Genomic DNA, 25,898 nt, shown 5'->3' on the forward strand with positions numbered 1-25,898 from the left:
AGCAGCTTTTCATGTGCGTCTTGGTCATATCTGTGTCTTCTTTGAAGAAACGTCTCTTGAGATCTTCTGCCCATTTCTGTATTGGGAGGGTCGTGGGTGGGTCAGGCTACGTGCTCACGCTCGTGTCAGTGCCACCGTAAGGGCCAGGAGTAGGGTACTGCGTAGGGTAAGGTGTAAGTCTGGTGGTGGGTTTCCGTTCAGGGCTTGGTTTACGGTTAGGGAACGGCAAGGCTTAGGGCACATCTGAGGGTACGGAAACGTGGGATGGTCAGGATACGTTCTTACGCACGTGTCAGTGCCAATGTACAGGCCAGGATTAGGCTACGGCGTTGGCTAATGTATAGGGCTGGTGGTGGGTTTCCGTTCCGTGCTAGTGTTACGGTTACGGAATGACAAAGCTTAGGGCACAGGTGAGGGTACGGAAACGTGGGAAGGTCAGGCTAGGTGCTGACGCATGCGTCAGTGCCAGCGTACGGGACAGGAATAGGGTATGGCGTAGGGTAATGAGTAGGGCTGGTTGTCAGATACCTTTCCGGGCTAGGGTTAGGGTTAGGGAACGGCAAGGCTTAGGGCACAGGTGAACGTATGGAATCGTGGGAGGGTCAGGCTACGTGCTGACGCACGGGTGAGTGCCAACGTACGGGCCAGGAGTAGGGTATGGCGTAGGGTAAGGTTTAGGGCTGGTGGTGGGTTTCCGTTCCGGGCTAGGGTTAGGGTGAGGGAACAGCAAGGCTTAGGGCACAGGTGAACGTACAGAAACGTGGGAGTGGCAGGCTACGTGTTGACGCACGGGTCTGTGCCAGCGTACGGGCCAGGAGTGGGGTACGTCGTAACGTAAGGTTTAGGGCTCGTGGTGGGTTTCTGTTCCAGGCTTGGGTTAGGGTTAGGGATCGGCAAGGCTTAGGACACAGGTGAGGGTACGGAAACGTGGGAGAGGCAGGCTACGAGCTGACGCACAGGTCAGTGCCAGTGTAGGGGCCAGGAGTAGGGTACGGCGTAGTGTAAGGTCTAGGGCTGGTGGTGGGTTTATGTTCCGGGCTAGGGTTAGCGTTAGGGAATGGCATGGCTTAGGACACAGGTGAGGGTACGGAAACGTAGGAGTGGCAGGCTACGTGCTGACGCACGGGCCAGTGCCAGCGTACGGGGCAGGATTAGGGTACGGCGTAGAGTAAGGTGTAGGGCTGGTGGTGGGTTTCCGTTACGGGCTAGGGTTAGGGCTAGGGAACGGCAAGGCTTAGGGCACAGGTGAGGGTACGGAAACGTGTTAGGGTCAGTCTACGTGCTGACGTACGTGTCAGTGACAGCGTACGGTCCAGGAGTATGGTACGGTGTAGGGTAAGGTGTAGGGCTGGTGTTGGTTTTCCGTTCCAGGTTAGGGTTAGGGAACGGCAAGACTTAGTGCACAGGTGAGGGTATGGAAACGTGGCAGAGGCAGGCTATGTGCTGACGCAATGGTCACTGCCAGCGTACGGGTCAGGAGTAGGCTACGGCATACATTAAGGTTTAGGGTTTCTGGTGGGTTTCCGTTCCGGGCTAGGGTTAGGGATAGGTAAAGGCAAGGCTTAGGGCCCAGGTGAGGGTACGGAAACGTGGGCGGGTCAGGCTACATGCTGAAGCACTGGTCAGTGCCAGGGTATGAACCAGGAGTAGGGTACGGCGTAGGGTAAAGTGTAAGGCTGGTGGTGGGGATCCATTCCGGGCTAGGGTTAGGGTTAGGGAGCGGCAAGGCTTAGGGCACAGGAGAGGGTACGGAAACGTGGGAGGGTCAGGCTACGTGCTGAAGAACTGGTCAGTGCCAGGGTGTGGACCAGGAGTAGGGTACGGCGTAGGGTATGGTGTAAGGGCGGCGGTGGGTGTCCATTCCGGTCTAGGGTTAGGGTTAGGGAACGTTAAGGCTTAGGGCACACGTGAGGGTACGGAAACGTGGGAGGGTCAGGCTACGTGCTGAAAAACGTGTTAGTGCCAGCGTATGGGCCAGGAGTTGGGTACGGCGTAGGGTATGGTGTAGGGGTCGTGGTGGGTTTCCGTTCCAGGCAAGGGTTAGGGGTAGGGAACCGCAAGACTTAGGGCACAGGTGAGGTTACGTAAACGTGGGAGGGTCAGACTACGTGCTGATGCACGGGTCAATGACAGCGTACACCCAGGTGTAGGCTTCGGCGTAGGGGAAGGTGTAGGCCCGGTGGTGGGTTTCCGTTCCAGGCCAGGGTAAGGGTTAGCGAATGGCAAGGCTTAGGGCACAGGTGAGGGTACGGAAAAGTGGGAGGGTCAGGGTACGTGCTCACGCACGTGTCAGTGTCAGCTTCCGGGCAGGAGTAGGCTTCGACGTACGGTAAGGTGTAGGGCTGGTGGTGGGTCTCCGTTCTGGGCTAGGGTTAGGGTTAGGGATCGGGAAGGCTTAAGGCACAGTTGAGGGTACGGAAACGTGGGAGGGTCAGGCTCCATGCTGACGCATGGGTCAGTTCCAGCGTACGGGCCAGGAGTAAGTTACTGCGTAGGGTAAGGTGTAGGGCTGGTGGTGGGTTTCCGTTTTGGTATAGGGTTAGGGAACGGCAAGGCTAAGGGCACAGGTGAGGGTACAGAAAGTTGGGAGAGGTAGGCTACGTGCTGACGCATGGGTCAGTGCCAGCGTACGGGCAAGGAGTAGGGTACGGCGTACGGTAAGCTGTAGGGCTGGTGGTGTGTTTCCGGTCTGGGCTAGGGTTAGGGTTAGGGAACGGCAAGGCTTAGGGCACTGGTGAGGGTGCAGAAACGTGGGAGTGGTAGGCTATGTGCTGAGGCACGGGTCAGTGCTAGCGTATGGGGCAGGATTAGCGTACGGCGTATGGTAAGGTTTAGGGCTGGTGGTGGGTTTCCGTTACGGGCTAGGGTTAGGGTTAGGCAATGGCAAAGCTTAGGGCACAGTAGATGGTACGGAAACGTGGGAGGGTCAGGCTACGCACTGACGCATGTGTCAGTGACAGCATACGGGCCAGAAGTCGTGTACGGCGTAGGGTAAGGTGTCGGGCTGGATGTGGTTTCCCGTTCCGGGCTAGGGTTAGGGTTACAGAACGTCAAGGCTTAGGGCACAGGTGAGGGTACGGAAACGTGGGTGGGTCAGGCTACGTGCTGACGCACGGGTCAGTGCCAGCGTACAGGCCAAGTGTAGGGTACGGCGTAGGGTAAGGTGTAGGGCTGGTGGTGGGTTACCATTCCGGGCTAGCGTTAGGGTTAGGGAACGGCAAGGCATAAGGCACAGGTGAGGGTACGGAAACGTGGGAGGTTCAGGCTATGTTCTGACGCATGGATCAGTGCCAGCGTACGGGCCAGGAGTAAGGTACGGCGTAGGGTAAGGTGTAGGGCTGTGGGTGGGTTTCCTTTCCGGGCTAAGGTTAGGTTTAGGGAATGACAAGGCTTAGGGTTCGGGTGAGGATACGGAAACGTGGGAGGGGCATGCTACGTGCTGACGCACAGGTCAGTGCCAGCGTATGGGCCAGGAGTGGGCTATGGCGTAGAGTAAGGTGTAGGGCTGGTGGTAGGTTTCCGTTTGAGGTTATGGTTAGGGTTATGGAATGGCAAGGCTTAGGACACAGGTGAGGGTACGGGAACGTGGGAGGGTCAGGCTACGTGCTGACGCACGGATCAGTGTCAGCGTACAGGCCAGGATTAGTCTACGGCGTAGGGTAAGGTGTAGGGCTGGTGGTGGGTTTCTGTTCTGGGCTAGGGTTAGGGTTAGGGCACGACAAGCCTTAGGGCACAGGTGAGGGTACGGAAACGGGGCAGGGTCAGGCTATGTGCTGACGCACGGGTCAGTGCCAGCGTACAGGCCAGGAGTAGGCAACAGCGTAGGGTAAGGTGTAGGGCTGTTGGTTGGTTTCCTTTCCGGGCTAGGGTTAGGGTTAGGGAATGGCAAGGCATAGGGCACAGGTGAGGGTATGGAAACGTGGGAGGGTCATGCTACATGCTGACACACGGGTCAGTGCCAGCATATGGGCCCGGCGTAGGCTACGGTGTACGGTAAGGTGTAGGGCTGGTGGTGGGTTTCCTTTCCGGGCTAGGGTTAGGGTTAGGTATCGGTAAGGCTTAGGGCACAGGTGAGGGTACGGAAACGTGTGAGAGGCAGGCTACGTGCTGACACACAGGTCAGTGCCACCGTACGGGCCAGGAGTTGGGTACGGCGTAGGGTATGCTGTAGGGGTGGTCGTGGGATTCCGGTCCGGGCTATGGTTAGGGGTAGGGAACCGCAAGACTTAGGGCACAGGTGAGGTTATGGAAACGTGGGAGTGTCAGACTACGTGCTGACACATGGGTCAATGACAGCGTACGCCCAGGTGTAGGCTTCGGTGTAGGGTAAGGTGTAGGCCCAGTGGTGGGTTTCCGTTCTGGGCTAGGGTTAGGGTTAGCGAACGGCAAGGCTTAGGGCACAGGTGAGGGTAAGGAAACGTGGGAGGGTCAGGCTCCGTGCTGACGAACGTGTCAGTGTCAGCTTCTGGGCAGGAGTAGGCTTCGACGTAGGGTAAGGGGTAGGGCTGGTGGTGGGTTTCCGTTCCGGGCTAGGGTTAGGGTTAGGGAATGGCAAGGCTTAGGGCACAGGTGAGGGTATGGAAACGTCGGAGGGTCAGGCTACATGCTGAATCAAGGGTTAGTTCCAGGGTATGGACCAGGTGTAGGGTACGGCGTAGGGTAAAGTGTACGGCTGGTGGTGGGTGTCCATTCCGGGCTAGGGTTAGGGTTAGCGAGCGGCAAGGCTTAGGGCACCGGTGAGGGTACGGAAACGTGGGAGAGGCAGGCTACGGGCTGACACATGGGAGAGTGTCAGCTTACGGGCCAGCAGTAGGCTACGACGTAGGGTAGGGTGTAGGGCTGGTGGTGGGTTTCCGTTCCGGGCTAGGGTTAGAGTTAGGGATCGGTAAGGCTTAGGGAACAGGTGAGGGTAAGGAAAAGTGGGAGGGTCAGGCTACATGCTGACGCACGGTTCAGTGCCAGCGTACGGGACAGGAGTATGGTACGGCGTAGGGTAAGATTTAGGGCTGGTGGTGGGTTTCCGTTCCGGGCTAGGGTTAGGGTTACGGAACAGCAAGGCTTAGGGCACAGGTGAGGGTTCGGAAAAGTGGGAGGGTCAGGCTACGTGCTGACGCACGGGTCAGTGCCAGCATACGGGCCAGGAGTCGTTTACGGCATAGGGTAAGGTGTCGGGCTGGCTGTGGTTTCCCGTTCCGGGCTAGGGTTAGGGTTACGGAACGGCAAGGCTTAGGGCACAGGTGAGGGTACGGAAACGTGGGTGGGTCAGGCTACGTGCTGACGCACGGGTCAGTGCCAGCGTATAGGCCAAGAGTAGGGTACGGCGTACGGTAAGGTGTAGGGCTGGTGGTGGGTTTCCGTTCCTGGCTAGGGTTAGGGTTAGGGAAAGGCAATGCTTAGGGCACATGTGAGGGTACGGAAACGTGGGTGGGTCAGTCTACATGCTGAATCACGTGTCAGTGCCAGCGTACGGTCCAGGAATAGGGTACAGCGTAGGGTAAGGTGTAGGGCTGGTGGTGGGTTTCTGTTCCGGGCTAGGGTTAGTGTTAGGGAATTGCGAGGCTTAGGGCACAGGTGAGGGTAAGGAAACGTGGGAAAGGCAGGCTACGTGCTGACACACGGGTTAGTGCCACCGTACGGGGCAGGAGTTGGGTATGACGTTGGGTATGGTGTAGGGGTGGTGGTGGGTTTCCTTTCCGGGCAACTGTTAGGGGAAGGGAACCACAAGACTTAGGGCACAGGTGAGGTTACAGAAACGTGGGGGGGTCACACTACGTGCTGACGCACGGGTCAATGACAGTGTACGCCCAGGTGTAGTCTTCGGCATAGTGTAAGGTGTAGGCCCGGTGGTGGGTTTCCGTTCCGGGCCAGGGTAAGGGTTAGCGAACGCAAGGCTTAGGGAACAGGTGAGGGTACGGAAAAGTGGGAGGGTCTGGGTACGTGCTCACGCACGTGTCAGTGTCAGCTTCCGGGCAGGAGTAGGCTTCGACAAGGGTAAGCGGTAGGGCTGATGGTGGGTCTCCGTTCCGGGCTAGGGTTAGGGTTAGGGAACGGCGAGGCTTAGGGCACAGGTGAGGGTACGGAAACGTGGGAGTGTCAGGCTCCATGCTGACGCATGGGTCAGTGCTAGCGTACGGGGCAGGATTAGGGTACGGCGTAGGGTAAGGTGTAGGGCTGGTGGTGGGTTTCCATTCTGGGCTAGGGTTAGGGTTAGGGAATGGCAAAGCTTAGGGCACAGAAGATGGCACGGAAACGTGGGAGGGTCATGCTACGTGTTGACGCACGGGTCAGTGCCAGTGTACGGGCCAAGAGTAGGGTACGGCGTAGGGTAAGGTGTAGGGTTAGGGTTAGGGAACGGCAAGGCATAAGGCACAGGTGCGGGTACGGAAACGTGGGAGGTTCAGGCTATGTTCTGACGCACAGGTCAGTGCCAGCGTACGGGCCAGGAGTAAGGTACGGCGTAGGGTAAGGTGTAGGGCTGGTGGTGGGTTTCCTTTCCGGGCTAAGGTTAGGTTTAGGGAATGACAAGGCTTCGGGTTCGGGTGAGGATACGGAAACGTGGGAGGGGCAGGCTACGTGCTGACGCACAAGTCAGTGCCAGCGTATGGGCCAGGAGTGGGCTATGGCGTAGAGTAAGGTGTAGGGCTGGTGGTAGTTTTCCGTTCGTGGTTATGGTTAGGGTTATGGAACGGCAAGGCTTAGGACAGAGGTGAGGGTACGGGAACGTGGGAGGGTCAGGCTACGTGCTGACGCACGGATCAGTGCCAGCGTACGGGCCAGGAATAGGCTACGGCGTAGGGTAAGGTTTAGGTCTGGTGGTGGGTTTCTGCTCTGGGCTAGGGTTAGGGTTAGGGCACGACAAGCCTTAGGGCACAGGTGAGGGTACGGAAACGTGTTAGGGTCAGTCTACGTGCTGACGTACGTGTCAGTGACAGCGTACGGTCCAGGAGTATGGTACGGTGTAGGGTAAGGTGTAGGGCTGGTGTTGGTTTTCCGTTCCAGGTTAGGGTTAGGGAACGGCAAGACTTAGTGCACAGGTGAGGGTATGGAAACGTGGCAGAGGCAGGCTATGTGCTGACGCAATGGTCACTGCCAGCGTACGGGTCAGGAGTAGGCTACGGCATACATTAAGGTTTAGGGTTTCTGGTGGGTTTCCGTTCCGGGCTAGGCTTAGGGATAGGTAAAGGCAAGGCTTAGGGCCCAGGTGAGGGTACAGAAACGTGGGCGGGTCAGGCTACATGCTGAAGCACTGGTCAGTGCCAGGGTATGAACCAGGAGTAGGGTACGGCGTAGGGTAAAGTGTAAGGCTGGTGGTCTGGATCCATTCCGGGCTAGGGTTAGGGTTAGGGAGCGGCAAGGCTTAGGGCACAGGAGAGGGTACGGAAATGTGGGAGGGTCAGGCTACGTGCTGAAGAACGGGTCAGTGCCAGGGTGTGGACCAGGAGTAGGGTACGGCGTAGGGTATGGTGTAAGGGCGGCGGTGGGTGTCCATTCCGGTCTAGGGTTAGGGTTAGGGAACGTTAAGGCTTAGGGCACACGTGAGGGTACGGAAACTTGGGAGGTTCAGGCTACGTGCTGAAAAACGTGTTAGTGCCAGCGTATGGGCCAGGAGTTGGGTACGGCGTAGGGTATGGTGTAGGGGTCGTGGTGGGTTTCCGTTCCAGGCAAGGGTTAGGGGTAGGGAACCGCAAGACTTAGGGCACAGGTGAGGTTACGTAAACGTGGGAGGGTCAGACTACGTGCTGATGCACGGGTCAATGACAGCGTACACCCTGGTGTAGGCTTCGGTGTAGGGTAAGGTGTAGGCCCGGTGGTGGGTTTCCGTTCCAGGCCAGGGTAAGGGTTAGCGAATGGCAAGGCTTAGGGCACAGGTGAGGGTACGGAAAAGTGGGAGGGTCAGGGTACGTGCTCACGCACGTGTCAGTGTCAGCTTCCGGGCAGGAGTAGGCTTCGACGTACGGTAAGGTGTAGGGCTGGTGGTGGGTCTCCGTTCTTGGCTAGGGTTAGGGTTAGGGATCGGGAAGGCTTAAGGCACAGTTGAGGGTACGGAAACGTGGGAGGGTCAGGCTCCATGCTGACGCACGGGTCAGTTCCAGCGTACGGGCCAGGAGTAAGTTACTGCGTAGGGTAAGGTGTAGGGCTGGTGGTGGGTTTCCGTTTTGGTATAGGGTTAGGGAACGGCAAGGCTAAGGGCACAGGTGAGGGTACAGAAAGTTGGGAGAGGTAGGCTACGTGCTGACGCATGGGTCAGTGCCAGCGTACGGGCAAGGAGTAGGGTACGGCGTACGGTAAGCTGTAGGGCTGGTGGTGTGTTTCCGGTCTGGGCTAGGGTTAGGGTTAGGGAACGGCAAGGCTTAGGGCACTGGTGAGGGTGCGGAAACGTGGGAGTGGTAGGCTATGTGCTGAGGCACGGGTCAGTGCTAGCGTATGGGGCAGGATTAGCGTACGGCGTATGGTAAGGTGTAGGGCTGGTGGTGGGTTTCCGTTACGGGCTAGGGTTAGGGTTAGGCAATGGCAAAGCTTAGGGCACAGTAGATGGTACGGAAACGTGGGAGGGTCAGGCTACGCGCTGACGCATGGGTCAGTGACAGCATACGGGCCAGAAGTCGTGTACGGCGTAGGGTAAGGTGTCGGGCTGGCTGTGGTTTCCCGTTCCGGGCTAGGGTTAGGGTTACAGAACGGCAAGGCTTAGGGCACAGGTGAGGGTACGGAAACGTGGGTGGGTCAGGCTACGTGCTGACGCACGGGTCAGTGCCAGCGTACAGGCCAAGAGTAGGGTACGGCGTAGGGTAAGGTGTAGGGCTGGTGGTGGGTTACCATTCCGGGCTAGCGTTAGGGTTAGGGAACGGCAAGGCATAAGGCACAGGTGAGGGTACGGAAACGTGGGAGGTTCAGGCTATGTTCTGACGCATGGATCAGTGCCAGCGTACGGGCCAGGAGTAAGGTACGGCGTAGGGTAAGGTGTAGGGCTGTGGGTGGGTTTCCTTTCCGGGCTAAGGTTAGGTTTAGGGAATGACAAGGCTTAGGGTTCGGGTGAGGATACGGAAACGTGGGAGGGGCATGCTACGTGCTGACGCACAGGTCAGTGCCAGCGTATGGGCCAGGAGTGGGCTATGGCGTAGAGTAAGGTGTAGGGCTGGTGGTAGGTTTCCGTTCGTGGTTATGGTTAGGGTTATGGAATGGCAAGGCTTAGGACACAGGTGAGGGTACGGGAACGTGGGAGGGTCAGGCTACGTGCTGACGCACGGATCAGTGTCAGCGTACGGGCCAGGATTAGTCTACGGCGTAGGGTAAGGTGTAGGGCTGGTGGTGGGTTTCTGTTCTGGGCTAGGGTTAGGGTTAGGGCACGACAAGCCTTAGGGCACAGGTGAGGGTACGGAAACGGGGGAGGGTCAGGCTATGTGCTGATGCACGGGTCAGTGCCAGCGTACAGGCCAGGAGTAGGCAACAGCGTAGGGTAAGGTGTAGGGCTGTTGGTTGGTTTCCTTTCCGGGCTAGGGTTAGGGTTAGGGAATGGCAAGGCATAGGGCACAGGTGAGGGTATGGAAACGTGGGAGGGTCATGCTACATGCTGACACACGGGTCAGTGCCAGCATATGGGCCCGGCGTAGGCTACGGTGTACGGTAAGGTGTAGGGCTGGTGGTGGGTTTCCTTTCCGGGCTAGGGTTAGGGTTAGGTATCGGTAAGGCTTAGGGCACAGGTGAGGGTACGGAAACGTGTGAGAGGCAGGCTACGTGCTGACACACAGGTCAGTGCCACCGTACGGGCCAGGAGTTGGGTACGGCGTAGGGTATGCTGTAGGGGTGGTCGTGGGATTCCGGTCCATGCTAGGGTTAGGGGTAGGGAACCGCAAGACTTAGGGCACAGGTGAGGTTATGGAAACGTGGGAGTGTCAGACTACGTGCTGACACATGGGTCAATGACAGCGTACGCCCAGGTGTAGGCTTCGGTGTAGGGTAAGGTGTAGGCCCGGTGGTGGGTTTCCGTTCTGGGCTAGGGTTAGGGTTAGCGAACGGCAAGGCTTAGGGCACAGGTGAGGGTAAGGAAACGTGGGAGGGTCAGGCTCCGTGCTGACGAACGTGTCAGTATCAGCTTCTGGGCAGGAGTAGGCTTCGACGTAGGGTAAGGGGTAGGGCTGGTGGTGGGTTTCCGTTCTGGGCTAGGGTTAGGGTTAGGGAATGGCAAGGCTTAGGGCACAGGTGAGGGTATGGAAACGTCGGAGGGTCAGGCTACATGCTGAATCAAGGGTTAGTTCCAGGGTATGGACCAGGTGTAGGGTACGGCGTAGGGTAAAGTGTACGGCTGGTGGTGGGTGTCCATTCCGGTCTAGGGTTAGGGTTAGCGAGCGGCAAGGCTTAGGGCACAGGTGAGGGTACGGAAACGTGGGAGAGGCAGGCTACGGGCTGACACATGGGAGAGTGTCAGCTTACGGGCCAGCAGTAGGCTACGACGTAGGGTAGGGTGTAGGGCTGGTGGTGGGTTTCCGTTCCGGGCTAGGGTTAGAGTTAGGGATCGGTAAGGCTTAGGGAACAGGTGAGGGTAAGGAAAAGTGGGAGGGTCAGGCTACATGCTGACGCACGGTTCAGTGCCAGCGTACGGGCCAGGAGTATGGTACGGCGTAGGGTAAGATTTAGGGCTGGTGGTGGGTTTCCGTTCCGGGCTAGGGTTAGGGTTACGGAACGGCAAGGCTTAGGGCACAGGTGAGGATTCGGAAAAGTGGGAGGGTCAGGCTACGTGCTGACGCACGGGTCAGTGCCAGCATACGGGCCAGGAGTCGTTTACGGCATAGGGTAAGGTGTCGGGCTGGCTGTGGTTTCCCGTTCCGGGCTAGGGTTAGGGTTAAGGAACGGCAAGGCTTAGGGCACAGGTGAGGGTACGGAAACGTGGGTGGGTCAGGCTACGTGCTGACGCACGGGTCAGTGCCAGCGTATAGGCCAAGAGTAGGGTACGGCGTACGGTAAGGTGTAGGGCTGGTGGTGGGTTTCCGTTCCCGGCTAGGGTTAGGGTTAGGGAAAGGCAATGCTTAGGGCACAGGTGAGGGTACGGAAACGTGAGTGGGTCAGGCTACATGCTGAATCACGTGTCAGTGCCAGCGTACGGTCCAGGAATAGGGTACGGCGTAGGGTAAGGTGTAGGGCTGGTGGTGGGTTTCTGTTCCGGGCTAGGGTTAGTTTAGGGAATTGCGAGGCTTAGGGCACAGGTGAGGGTAAGGAAACGTGGGAAAGGCAGGCTACGTGCTGACACACGGGTTAGTGCCACCGTACGGGGCAGGAGTTGGGTATGACGTTGGGTATGGTGTAGGGGTGGTGGTGGGTTTCCTTTCCGGGCAACTGTTAGGGGAAGGGAACCACAAGACTTAGGGCACAGGTGAGGTTACAGAAACGTGGGGGGGTCACACTACGTGCTGACGCACGGGTCAATGACAGTGTACGCCCAGGTGTAGTCTTCGGCAGTGTAAGGTGTAGGCCCGGTGGTGGGTTTCCGTTCCGGGCCAGGGTAAGGGTTAGCGAACGAAAGGCTTAGGGAACAGGTGAGGGTACGGAAAAGTGGGAGGGTCTGGGTACGTGCTCACGCACGTGTCAGTGTCAGCTTCCGGGCAGGAGTAGGCTTCGACAAGGGTAAGCGGTAGGGCTGATGGTGGGTCTCCGTTCCGGGCTAGGGTTAGGGTTAGGGAACGGCGAGGCTTAGGGCACAGGTGAGGGTACGGAAACGTGGGAGGGTCAGGCTCCATGCTGACGCACGGGTCAGTGCTAGCGTACGGGGCAGGATTAGGGTACGGCGTAGGGTAAGGTGTAGGGCTGGTGGTGGGTTTCCATTCTGGGCTAGGGTTAGGGTTAGGGAATGGCAAAGCTTAGGGCACAGAAGATGGCACGGAAACGTGGGAGGGTCATGCTACGTGTTGACGCACGGGTCAGTGCCAGCGTACGGGCCAAGAGTAGGGTACGGCGTAGGGTAAGGTGTAGGGTTAGGGTTAGGGAACGGCAAGGCTTAGGGCACAGGTGAGCGTACAGAAACGGGGGACGGTCAGGCTACGTGGTGACGCACGGGTCAGTGCCAGCATACAGGCCAGGAGTAGGCAATGGCTTAGGTTAAGGTTTAGGGCTGGTGGTTGGTTTCCTTTCCAGGCTAGGGTTAGGGTTAGGGAATGGCAAGGTTTAGGGCAAAGGTGAGGGTACGGAAACCTGGGAGGGTCAGGCTCCGTGCTGACGCACGTGTCAGTGCCAGCATACAGGCCAGGAGTAGGGTACGGCATAGGGTAAGGTGTAGGGCTGGTGGTGGGTTTCCGTTCGGGGCTAGGGTTAGGGTTAGGGAACGGCAAGGCTTAGGGCACAGGTGAGGGTATGGAAACGTCGGAGGGTCAGGCTATGTGCTGACACACGGGTCAGTGCCATCGTACGGGCCAGGAGTAGGCTTCGGTGTAGGGTAATGTGTTGGGCTGGTGGTGGGTTTTCTTTCCGGGCTAGGGTTAGGGTTAGGGATTGGCAAATTTTGGGCACAGGTGAGTTTACAGAAACTTGTTACAGTCAAGGTACGTGTTGAAACACGGGTTAGTGTCAGCGTATGGATTAGGATTAGGGTACGGCGTTGGGTTATGTGTAGGGTTAGTGGTAGGTTTCCGTTCCGTGCTAGGTTTAGGGTTAGGGAATGGCAATGTTTAGGGCACAGGTGAGGGTACGGAAACGTTTTAGGGTCAGGGTACATGTTGACGTACAGATTAGGATTACGGTATGGCTTAGTGTAAGGTGTTGTGTTGGTGGTAGGTTTCCATTCCGGGCTTGGGTTAGGGTTAGGGAATGACAAGGTTTAGGGCACACGTGAGGGTATTGAAACGTGTTAGGCTCAGGGTACGTGTTGACGCACGGGTTAGTGTGAACGTACAGATGAGGATTATGGTGCAGCATAGGGTAAGGTGTATGGTGGGTGGTAGGTTTCTGTTCCAGGCTAGGGTTAGTGTTAGGGAACGGCAAGGTTTTGGGCCCAGATGAGGGTATGGAAACGTGTTAGTGTCAGGGTACGTGTTGACATATGGATTAGCATTAGGGTACGGCTTAGGGTAAGGTGTAGGTTTGGTGGTAGGTTTCCGTTGTGGGCTAGGGTTAGGGTTAGGCAACGGCACGGTTTAGGTCACAGGTGAAGGTACGGAAACGTGTTAGGGTCAGGGTAAGTGTTGACGCATGGGTTAGTGTCAGCGTACGGAGTAGGTTTATGGTCCTTCGTAGGTTAAAGTCTAGGGTTGGTGGTAGGTTTCCGTTCCAGGCTAGGGTTAGTGTTATGGAACGGCAAGGTTTAGGGCATAGGTGAGGGTACGGAAATGTGTTAGGGTCATGGTACGTGTTGACGCTCGGATTATGATTAGGGTATGGCGTAGGGTAACGTGTAGGGTTGGTGGTAGGTTTCCGTTTTGGGCTAGGGTTAGGGTTAGGCAACGGCACGGTTTAGGGCACAGGTGAGGGAACGGAAAAGTGTTAGGGTCAGTGTACGTGTTGACGCACGGGTTAGTGTCAGTGTACGGATTAGGATTAGGGTACCGTGTAGGGTATGCTGTACGGTTTGTGGTAGTTTTCCATTCTGGGCTAGGGTTAGTGTTAGGGTACGGCAAGGTTTAGGGCACAGGTGAGGGTACAGAAACGTGTTAGGGTCATGGTACATGTTGATGCATGGAATAGTGTCATCGTACGCATTAGGATTAGGGTACGGCGTAGGGTAAGGTGTACGGATGGCAGTAGGTTTCCATTCCGATGTAGGGTTAGGGTTAGCGAATTGCAAGGTTTTGGGCACAGGTGATGGTACGGAATTGTGTTAGGTTCAGGGTACGTGTTGACTCACGGGTTAGTGTCAGCGTACATAGGAGGATTAGGGTACCGCATAGAGTAAGGTGTAGGGTTGGTGGTACGTTTCCGTTCCAGTCTAGGGTTATGTTTAGGGACCGGCAATGTTTAGGGCTCAGGTGAGGGTACGAAACGTGTTAGGGTCAGGGTACGTGTTGATGCACAAGTTAGTGTCAGCATACGAATTAGGATTAGGGTACGGCGTAAGGTAAGGTGTAGGGTTGGTGGTAGGTTTCCGTTCTGGGCTAGGGTTAGGGTTAGGGAACGGCAAGGTTTATGGCAGAGGTGAAGGTACGGAAACGTGTTAGGGTAAGGGTACGTGTTGACGTATGGTTTAGGATTAGGGTACGGCTTAGGGTAAGGTGTAGGGCTGATGGTAGGTTTCTATTCCGGGCTAAGTTTAAGGATAGGCAACAGCAAGGTTTAGTGCACAGCTGAGGGTATGGAAACGTGTTAGGGTCAGGGTACGTGTTGACTCACCGGTTAGTGCCAGCGTACGGATTAAGATTAGTGTACGGCATAGATAAGGTGTAGGGTTGGTGGTAGGTTTCCGTTCCGGGCTATGGTTAGGGTTAGGGAAAGTCAAGGTTTCTATTTCTAGTTTTTTTAAGGAAACTCCATACTGTTCTCCATAGTGACTGTATCAATTTACATTCCCACCATAGAGGAAGACGGATCCTTTTGTCCGCACCCTCCCCAGAATTTGTTGTTTGTAGATTTTCTGATGATGCCGATTCTAACAGGTGTGAGGTCATACCTCATTATAGTTTTGATTTGCATATCTCTAATAATTAGTGCTGTTGAGCAGCTTTTCATGTGCGTCTTAGCCATCTCTGTGTCTTCTTTGAAGAAACGTCTCTTTAGATATTCTGCCCATTTTTGTATTGGGTTGTTTGTTTTTTTAATATTAAGCTGCATGAGCTGTTTATATATATTGGAGATTAAACCTTTGTCCATTGATTCTTTTGCAACTATTTTCGCCCATTCTGAGGGATGCCTTTTTCCATTCCCGTTTTTTTAACCAAAAAAGAAAGAAAGAAAAAGAAGCAGAACACTAATGTGCATAAAATATATCTTTTGAAACGGTCGTTTTGAAATATGGACGTCCTTTAAATTTTTTGGACGATATGTGACCCCAGGATTTGTTTTCAGGGCAGGTGTCATTTACAGGCCTGCAATGATTTTGAATATCAACTGACCTTTAGCGCTGGTATTAAAGCTGCTGTTGTGTGAAACGGCCACAAGGTGGCAGCAGTTCTCCCTTACCAATTCTGGTTACTAGGGCAACAGAGCCTCAATGGAAGTCGTGTTCTAGATTGGAATTTAGAATGGAATGTGCCAGGAGAAACCCCTCAAGTTTGTCTCCCTACTTCTTGTTCGTGTTTTTAATTTAATTTTTATTTTTTATTACAGCAAGTTTGAGTACAATGTTTGGCTTGTTGGAGGTGTGGAAAATGTGGTTCTTTTACACATATACACATGTCTGTTTTTCCTGGGATCCTTTTCCCATGTACGTTATGACAGAATGATGAGTAGTCTTTTGGTATTCTGTAGGCCTTTGGTGATTATAAATGTCACCTGTGTTTGTATAAGACTGTTAACCCCGATATCGTAATGAAACCCATCCTCACACCTTTCCATTGGTGAACCATAAGTTTGTTTAATGAATCTCTGATTGCCCTTCTCGGTGGAAGTATCTGCCCTGGTATCCATTTTTAGGTAAAACCTATAAGTGATATGATATGGTATGTGTCTTTCACTTTCTGACTTACTACAATTCACGTGATTACCTCTAGACTCATCTACGGTGGTGAAATGGCATTGTGTTCTTTTTTACCTTGGCTTCTCTTCTGCCTTAGCGAGATCCATTTTCAACAATGTGATTCCCTGAGTGTTGTGGATTAGCTGACCTAGGCAGCCTTACCCTGCCGCCCGGCCCTCCCCAGTTGTGCCTGGTTGAGTTCAATATAAACAGCGCTCCAGGCAGCAATATCCCATGAAGCTGTGCCTGACTCCATATTCTCTACCCCGTCAGCAGTCTCGGGGCTGTGCTGGTGGGAGGGAATGAGGGGCCACAGCTTTGTTGGTGGCCCGGTGTGAGTGGGGTTCTGCTGGCCTTTCTGCAGGAGTTGCCAGGCTGCCACATGTAAAGAAGAGGATGTGTCACCCATACTTTCCGCTGGAATTTCTCTCCGGACAGAGGTGAGGAAGGAAAAAAGCAGTGGGGGCCGGGACAGGTGGGGTATCTCAGGCAGGACAATGGAAAGCTTCCGGAAGAGCGCCCGGGGGCATGACCACCCTGGCTGGACAGCAGGCACCAAGTTGGCCTGCGTGCTGTTGCTGGTGTGGCTCCACGGCCCTTCCTCTAGTCTTTCAAGCCCCTGTACATATTCAGGTGTTTTACCTGGGAAGGGTGGGAACAGTTCAGCAGCAGCTGCCCTGGGGCTCAGCTCACCTTTATTCAGAGATGCCTCTGCACGATCCCCCAGCTTTGCAATGAGGACGCTCCTTGCGTGGGGTGTGGGTTGCTGGCTGTATGGGAGATGATTCCCCACCTCTGACCAATTTCAGAATTGTTTGCCGCTGGAGCAAGTGCCCTGATAGGGTTTTCCTCTGTATAACTGGTGGGTTCGGGTTTTTTTTTTTTCTTTTATGGTTCACATTAGATTTTATTCCTCTGTTATTATTTATAGATATAAGCATGGAAATAATTCATTCCTCTAAATACATCTGTGTGAAGGGAAGAACTTTTTTCTGTATTATTTTTAAATTTTATTTTTGAAAATTTTGAAATTTAATTTTATTTACTTTTTTATACAGCAGGTTATTATCAGTTATGTATTTTATGCATATACATGTATGCAGGTCAATCCCAATCTCCCAACTCATCACACCACCACCACACCATGGCTTCCCACACTTGGTGTCCATACGTTTGTTCTCTACCTCTGTCTCTATTTCTTCCCTGCAAACCAGTTCATCTGTACCAGTTTTTAGGTTCCACATATATGCATTAATATACAATATTTGTTTTCCTCTTTCTGACTTACTTCATTCTGTATGACAGTCTCTAGATCCATCGATGTCTTTACAAATGACCCAGTTTCATTCCTTTTTATGGCTGAGTAATATTCCATTTTATACATGTACCACATCTTTATCCATTCATCTGTCTGTGGGCATTTAGGTTCCTTCCATTACCTGGCTATTGTAAATAGTGCTGCAATGAACATTGTGGTGAATGTGCCTTTTTGATTTATGGTTTTCTCTGGGTATATGCCCAGAAGTGGGATTGCTGGATCAGATGGTAATTCTATTTCTAGTTTTTTTAAGGAAACTCCATAGTGTTCTCCATAGTGACTGTATCAATTTACATTCCCACCAATAGTGGAAGAGGGATCCTTTTGTCCCCACCCTCCCCAGAATTTGTTGTTTGTAGATTTTCTGATGATGCCGATTCTAACAGGTGTGAGGTGATACCTCATTGTAGTTTTGATTTGCATTTCTCTAATAATTAGTGCTCTTGAGCAGCTTTTCATGTGCGTCTTGGCCATCTCTGTGTCTTCTTTGAAGAAACGTCTCTTTAGATCTTCTGCCCATTTTTGTATTGGGTTGTTTGTTTTTTTTTAATATTAAGCCGCATGAGCTGTTTATATATATTGGAGAGTAAACCTTTGTCCATTGATTCGTTTGCAACGATTTTCGCCCTTTCTGAGGGATGCCTTTTTCCATTCCCGTTTTTTTATCCAAAAAAGAAAGAAAGACAAAGAAGCAGAACACTAATGTGCATAAAATATGGCTTTTGAAAAGGTCGTTTTGAAATATGGACGTCCTTTGAATTTTTTGGTCGATATGTGACCCCAGGATTTGTTTTCAGGGCAGGTGTCATTTACAGGCCTGCAATGATTTTGAATATCAACTGACCTTTAGTGCTGGGATTAAACCTGCTGTTGTGTGAAACGGTCACAAGGTGGCAGCAGTTCTCTCTTTCAAATCTGGTTATTAGTGCAACAGAGCATCAATGGAAGTCGTGTTCTAGATTGGAGTTTAGAATGCAATGTGCCAGGAGAAAGCCCCTCAAGTTTGTCTCACTATTTCTTGTTCGTGTTTTTATTTTAATTTTTATTTTTTATTACAGCAAGTATGATTACAATGCTTGGCTTGTTGTAGGTGTGGAAGATGTGGTTCTATTACACATATACAGATGTCTGTTCTTCCTGTGATCCTTTGAGCATGTACGTTATGACAGAATGTTGAGTAGTCCTCTCTTTGTATTCCGTAGGTCTTAAGTGATTATATATGTCACCTGTGTTTGTATATGTCTGTTAACCCCAATATCGTAATGAAACCCATCCTCACAACTTTCCATTGGTGAACCATATGTTCGTTTAATGAATCTGTTATTGCCCTTCTCCGTGGAAATATCTGCCCTGGTATCCATTTTTAGGTAACACCTATAAGTGATATGATACGATATGTGTCTTTCACTTTCTGACTTACTACAAGTCATGTGATAACCTCTAGGCTCATCTACGGTGCTGCAAATGGCATTGTGTCCTTTTTTTCCTTGGCTTGTATTCTGCTTTAGCGAGGTCCATTTTCAACACTGTGATTCCCTGAGGGTTGTGGATTAGCTGACGTGGGCAGCCTTATCCTGCCGGCCGACACTCCCCAGGTGTGCCTGGTTGAGGTCAATATAAACAGCGCTCCAGGCAGCAATAGCCCCTGAAGCTGTGCCTGCCTCCATATTCTTTGCCCCGTGAGCAGTCTCGGGGCTGTGCTGGTGGGAGGGAGTGAGGGGCCACAGCTTTGTTGGTGGCCCGGTGTGAGTGGGGTTCTGCTGGCCTTTCTGCAGGAGTTGCCAGGCTGCCACCTGTAAAGAAGAGGATGTGTCACCCATACCTTCCGCTGGAATTTCTCTCCGGACAGAGGTGAGGAAGGAAAAAAGCAGTGGGGGCCGGGACAGGTGGGGTATCTCAGGCAGGACAATGGAAAGCTTCCAGAAGAGCGCCCGGGGCCAGGACCAACCTGGCTGGGCTGCAGGCATCATGTTGGCCTGCGTGCTGTCGCTGGTGTGGCTCCACGGCCCTTCCTCTAGTCTTTCACGCCCTTGTACATATTCAGGTGTTTTACCTGGGAAGGGTGGGAAGAGTTCAGCAGCAGCTGGCCTGGGGCTCAGCTCACCTTTATTCAGAGATGCCAAGCTCGGTCCCCCAGCTTTGCAATGAGGACGCTCCTTGCGTGGGGTGTGGGTTGCTGGCTGTATGGGAGATGATTCCCCACCTCTGACCAATTTCAGAATTGTTTGCCGCTGGAGCAAGTGCCCTGATAGGGTTTTCCTCTGTATAACTGGTGGGTTCAGGTTTTTTTTCTTTTATGGTTCAAGTTAGATTTTATTCCTCTTTTATATATTTATGGATATAAGCATGGAAATAATTCATTCCTATATATACATCTGTGTGAAGCGAAGAACTTTTTTCTGTTTTATACTTAAATTTTATTTTTTAAAATTTTGAAATTTAATTTTATTTACTTTTATATTACAGCAGGTTATTATTAGTTATGTATTTTATGCATATACATGTATACAGGTCATTATCAATCACCCAACTCGTCCCACCACCCTCACCCCATGGCTTCCCACACTTGGTGTCCATACGTTTGTTCTCTACCTGTGTGTCTCTATTTCTTCCCTGAAAACCAGTTCACCTGTACCATTTTTTAGGTTCCACATATATGCATTAATATACAATATTTGTTTTCCTCTTTCTGACTTACTTCATTCTGTATGACAGTCTCTAGATCCATCGATGTCTCTACAAATGACCCAGTTTCATTCCTTTTTATGGCCGAGTAATATTCCATTTTATATATGTACCCCATCTTTATCCATTCATCTGTCTGTGGGCATTTAGGTTGCTTCCATTACCTGGCTATTGTAAATAGTGCTGCAATGAACATTGTAGTGAATGTGCCTTTTTGATTTATGGTTTTCTTTGGGTATATGCCCAGAAGTGGGATTGCTTGATCAGATGGTAATTCTATTTCGAGTTTTTTTTTTTTTTTTTTTCTTCCTTTGAGATACGCGGGCCTCTCACCGCTGTGGCCTCTCCTGCTGCGGAGCACAGTCTCCAGACGCGCAGGCTCAGTAGTTGTGGCACATGGGCCTAGTTGCTCCGCGGCATGTGGGATCCTCCCAGACGAGGGCTCGAACCCGTGTCCCCTGCATCGGCAGGCGGACCTTCAACCACTGTGCCACCAGGGAAACCCCTCGAGTTTTTTTTTAAGGAAACTCCATACTGTTCTCCATAGTGACTGTATCAATTTACATTCCCACCAATAGTGGAAGAGGGCTCCTTTGGTCCACACCCTCCCCAGAATTTGTTGTTTGTAGATTTTCTGATGATGCCGATTCTAACAGGTGTGAGGTGATACCTCATTGTAGTTTTGATTTGCATTTCTCTAATAATTAGTGCTGTTGAGCAGCTTTTCATGTGCGTCTTGGCCATCTCTGTGTCTTCTTTGAAGAAACGTATCTTTAGATATTCTGCCCATTTTTGTATTGGGTTGTTTGTTTTTTTAATATTAAGCTGCATGAGCTGTTTCTATATATTGGAGATTAAACCTTTGTCCATTGATTCGTTTGCAACTATTTTCGCCCCTTCTGAGGGATGCCTTTTTCCATTCCCGTGTTTTTAACCAAAAAAGAAAGAAAGAAAAAGAAGAACACTAATGTGCATAAAATATGCCTTTTGAAACGGTCGTTTTGAAATATGGACGTCCTTTGAATTTTTTGGTCGATATGTGACCCCAGGATTTGTTTTCAGGGCAGGTGTCATTTACAGGCCTGAAATGATTTTGAATATCACCTGATCTTTAGCGCTGGGATTAAAGCTGCTGTTGTGTGAAACGGCCACAAGGTGGCAGCAGTTCTCTCTTTCAAACCTGGTTATTAGTGCAACAGAGCTTCAATGGAAGTCGTGTTCTAGATTGGAATTTAGAATGGAATGTGCCAGGAGAAAGCCCCTCATGTTTGTCTCACTACTTCTTGTTCGTGTTTTTAATTTAATTTTTTATTTTTAATTATAGCAAGTTTGATTACAATGTTTGGCTTGTTGTAGGTGTGGAAGATGTGGTTCTTTTACACATATACAGATGTCTGTTCTTCCTGGGATCCTTTTCCCATGTACGTTATGACAGAATGTTGAGTAGTCTTCTCTTTGTATTCCGTAGGTCTTAGGTGATTATATATGTCACCTGTGTTTGTATATGTCTGTTAACCCCAATATCGTAATGAAACCAATCCTCACACCTTTCCATTGTTGAACCATAAGTTTGTTTAATGAATCTGTGATTGCCCTTCTCCGTGGAAATATCTGCCCTGGTATCCATTTTTAGGTAACACCTATAAGTGATATGATACGATATGTGTCTTTCACTTTCTGACTTACTACAAGTCACGTGATAACCTCTAGACTCATCTACGGTGCTGCAAATGGCATTGTGTCCTTTTTTTCCTTCGCTTCTATTCTGCTTTAGCGAGGTCCATTTTCAACACTGTGATTCCCTGAGGGTTGTGGATTAGCTGACGTGGGCAGCCTTATCCTGCCGGCCTGCCCTCCCCAGGTGTGCCTGGTTGAGGTCAATATAAACAGCGATCCAGGCAGCAATAGCCCCTGAAGCTGTGCCTGCCTCAATATTCTTTGCCCGTGAGCAGGCTCGGGGCTGTGCTGGTGGGAGGGAGTGAGGGGCCACAGCTTTGTTGGTGGCCCGGTGTGAGTGGAGTTCTGCTGGCCTTTCTGCAGGAGTTGCCAGGCTGCCACCTGTAAAGAAGAGGATGTGTCACCCATACCTTCCGCTGGAATTTCTCTCCGGACAGAGGTGAGGAAGGAAAAAAGCAGTGGGGGCCGGGACAGGTGGGGTATCTCAGGCAGGACATTGGAAAGCTTCCGGAAGAGCGCCCGGGGCAGGACCACCCTGGCTGGCCTGCAGGCCCCAAGTTGGCCTGCGTGCTGTTGCTGGTGTAGCTCCACGGCCCTTCCTCTAGTCTTTCAAGCCCTTGTACATATTCAGGTGTTTTACCTGGAAAGGGTGGGAACAGTTCAGCAGCAGCTGGCCTGGGGCTCAGCTCACCTTTATTCAGAGATGCCTCGGCACAGTCCCCCAGCTTTGCAATGAGGACGCACCTTGCGTGGGGTGTGGTTTGCTGGCTGTATGGGAGATGATTCCCCACCTCTGACCAATTTCAGAATTGTTTGCCGCTGGAGCAAGTGCCCTGATAGGGTTTTCCTCTGTATAACTGGTGGGTTCAGGTTTTTTTTTTCTTTTAGGGTTTAAGATAGATTTTATTCCTCTTTTATGTATTTATAGATATAAGCATGGAAATAATTAATTCCTGTAAATACATCTGTGTGAAGGGAAGAACTTTTTTCTGTATTATTTTTAAATATTATTCTTTTTAATTTTGAAATTTAATTTTATTTATTTTTTATACAGCGGGTTATTATTAGTTACGTATTTTATGCATATACATGTATGCAGTTCAATCCCAATCTCCCAACTCATCCCACCACCACCACACCATGGCTTCCCACACTTGGTGTCCATACGTTTGTTCTCTACCTCTGTCTCTATTTCTTCCCTGCAAACCAGTTCATCTGTACCAGTTTTTAGGTTCCACATATATGCATTAATATACAATATTTGTTTTCCTCTTTCTGACTTACTTCATTCTGTATGACAGTCTCTAGATCCATCGATGTCTCTACAAATGACCCAGGTTCATTCCGTTTTATGGCTGAGTAATATTCCATTTTATACATGTACCACATCTTTATCCATTCATCTGTCTGTGGGCATTTAGGTTGCTTCCATTACCTGGCTATTGTAAATAGTGCTGCAATGAACATTGTGGTGAATGTGCCTTTTTGATATATGGTTTTCTTTGGGTATATGCCCAGAAGTGGGATTGCTGGATCAGATGGTAATTCTATTTCTAGTTTTTTTTAACGAAACTCCATACTGTTCTCCATAGTGACTGTATCAATTTACATTCCCACCAATAGTGGAAGAGGGCTCCTTTGGTCCACACCCTCCCCAGAATTTGTTGTTTGTAGATTTTCTGATGATGCCGATTCTAACAGTGTGAGGTGATACCTCATTGTAGTTTTGATTTGCATTTCTCTAATAATTAGTGTTGTTGAGCAGCTTTTCATGTGCGTCTTGGCCATCTCTGTGTCTTCTTTGAAGAAACGTATCTTTAGATCTTCTGCCCATTTTTGTATTGGGTTGTTTGTTTTTTTAATATTAAGCTGCATGTGCTGTTTATATATATTGGAGATTAAACCTTTGTCCATTGATTCGTTTGCAACTACTTTCGCCCCTTCTGAGGGATGCCTTTTTCCATTCCCGTTTTTTTAACCAAAAAATAAAGAAAGAAAAAGAAGCAGAAAACTAATGTGCATAAAATATGCCTTTTGAAATGGTCGTTTTGAAATATGGATGTCCTTTGAATTTTTTGGTCGATATGTGACCCCAGGATTTGTTTTCAGGGCAGGTGTCATTTACAGGCCTGCAATGATTTTGAATATCAACTGACCATTAGCGCTGGGATTAAAACTGCTGTTGTGTGAAACGGCCACGAGGTGGCAGCAGTGCTCCCTTACCAATTCTGGTTACTAGGGCAACAGAGCCTCAATGGAAGTCGTGTTCTAGATTGGAATTTAGAATGGAATGTGCCAGGAGAAAGCCCCTCAAGTTTGTCTCCCTACTTCTTGTTCGTGTTTTTAATTTAATTTTTATTTTTTATTACAGCAAGTTTGATTACAATGTTTGGCTTGTTGGAGGTGTGGAAGATGTGGTTCTTTTACACATATACACATGTCTGTTTTTCCTGGGATCCTTTTCCCATGTACGTTATGACAGAATGTTGAGTAGTCTTTTGGTATTCCGTAGGTCTTTTGTGATTATATATGTCACCTGTGTTTGTATAAGTCTGTTAACCCCGATATCGTAATGAAACCAATCCTCACACCTTTCCATTGGTGAACCATAAGTTTGTTTAATAAATCTCTGATTGCCCTTCTCGATGGAAATATCTGCCCTGGTATCCATTTTTAGGTAACACCTATAAGTGATATGATATGATATGTGTCTTTCACTTTCTGACTTACTACAAGTCACGTGATTACTTCTAGAATCATCTACGGTGGTGCAAATGGCATTGTGTTCTTTTTTTCCTTGGCGTCTCTTCTGCCTTAGCGAGGTCCATTTTCAACAATGTGATTCCCTGAGTGTTGTGGATTAGCTGACCTGGGCAGCCTTACCCTGCCGCCCGGCCCTCCACAGGTGTGCCTGGTTGAGGTCAATATAAACAGCGCTCCAGGCAGCAATAGCCCCTGAAGCTGTTCCTGACTCCATATTCTCTGCCCCGTCAGCAGTCTCGGGGCTGTGCTGGTGGGAGGGAATGAGGGGCCACAGCTTTGTTGGTGGCCCGGTGTGAGTGGGGTTCTGCTGGCCTTTCTGCAGGAGGTGCCAGGCTGCCACCTGTAAAGAAGAGGATGTGTCACCCATACCTTCCGCTGGAATTTCTCTCCGGACAGAGGTGAGGAAGGAAAAAAGCATTGGGGGCCGGGACAGGTGGGGTATCTCAGGCAGGACATTGGAAAGCTTCCGGAAGAGCGCCCGGGGGCAGGACCACCCTGGCTGGACAGCAGGCACCAAGTTGGCCTGCGTGCTGTTGCTGGGGTGGCTCCACGGCCCTTCCTCTAGTCTTACAATCCCTGGTACATATTCAGGTGTTTTACCTGGGAAGGGTGGGAACAGTTCAGCAGCAGCTGGCCTGGGGCTCAGCTCACCTTTATTCAGAGATGCCTCTGCACGATCCCCAAGCGTTGCAATGAGGACGCTCCTTGCCTGGGGTGTGGGTTGCTGGCTGTATGGGAGATGATTCCCCACCTCTGACCAATTTCAGAATTGTTTACCGCTGGAGCAAGTGCCCTGATAGGGTTTTCCTCTGTATAACTGGTGGGTTCAGGTTTTTTTTTCTTTTATGGTTCAAGTTAGATTTTATTCCTCTTTTATGTATTTATAGATATAAGCATGGAAATAATACTTTCCTATAAATACATCTGTGTGAAGGGAAGAACTTTTTTCTGTATTATTTTTAAATTCTCTTTTTTTAAATTTTGAAATTTAATTTTATTTATTTTTTTATACAGCAGGTTATTATTAGTTATGTATTTTATGCATATACATGTATGCAGGTCAATCCCAATCTCCCAACTCATCCCACCACCACCACACCATGGCTCTCCACACTTGGTGTCCATACATTTGTTCTCTACCTCTGTCTCTATTTCTTCCCTGCAAACCAGTTCATCTGTACCAGTTTTTAGGTTCCACATATATGCATTAATATACAATATTTGTTTTCCTCTTTCTGACTTACTTCATTCTGTATGACAGTCTCTAGATCCATCGATGTCTCTACAAATGACCCAGTTTCATTCCTTTTTAGGGCTGAGTTATATTCCATTTTATACATGTACCACATCTTTATCCATTCATCTGTCTGTGGGCATTTAGGTTGCTTCCATTACCTGGCTATTGTAAATAGTGCTGCAATGAACATTGTGGTGAATGTGCCTTTTTGATTTATGGTTTTCTTTGGGTATATGCCCAGAAGTGGGATTGCTGGATCAGATGGTAATTCTATTTCTATTTTTTTTTAACGAAACTCCATACTGTTCTCCATAGTGACTGTATCAATTTACATTCCCACCAATAGTGGAAGAGGGCTCCTTTTTTCCACACCCTCCCCAGAATTTGTTGTTTGTAGATTTTCTGATGATGCCGATTCTAACAGTGTGAAGTGATACCTCATTGTAGTTTTGATTTGCATTTCTCTAATAATTAGTGCTGTTGAGCAGCTTTTCATGTGCGTCTTGGCCATCTCTGTGTCTTCTTTGAAGAAACGTATCTTTAGATCTTCTGCCCATTTTTGTATTGGGTTGTTTGATTTTTTAATATTAAGCTGCATGAGCTGTTTATATATATTGGAGATTAAACCT

At 50.5% G+C, this 25,898-nt stretch overlaps 2 long non-coding RNA genes across 2 annotated transcripts in view; one reads left to right on the plus strand and one right to left on the minus strand.

The window, feature by feature from the left end:
• LOC308611409 overlaps window positions 1-25,898 on the minus strand; it is an 874,260-nt gene that overhangs the window by 161,953 nt on the left and 686,409 nt on the right. The gene's annotated exons all lie outside the window — the stretch shown is intronic.
• LOC308611410 overlaps window positions 1-25,898 on the plus strand; it is a 124,086-nt gene that overhangs the window by 42,181 nt on the left and 56,007 nt on the right. The window contains exon 2 of the long non-coding RNA XR_014014896.1: window positions 15,083-15,243. This is a non-coding gene — a long non-coding RNA (uncharacterized lncRNA). The remainder of the gene's footprint in view (window positions 1-15,082; window positions 15,244-25,898) is intronic.

Source organism: Mesoplodon bidens, assembly GCF_964165515.1.
Source record: "Mesoplodon bidens genome assembly, contig: HAP1_SCAFFOLD_196, whole genome shotgun sequence".
Taxonomy (NCBI): domain Eukaryota; kingdom Metazoa; phylum Chordata; class Mammalia; order Artiodactyla; family Ziphiidae; genus Mesoplodon; species Mesoplodon bidens.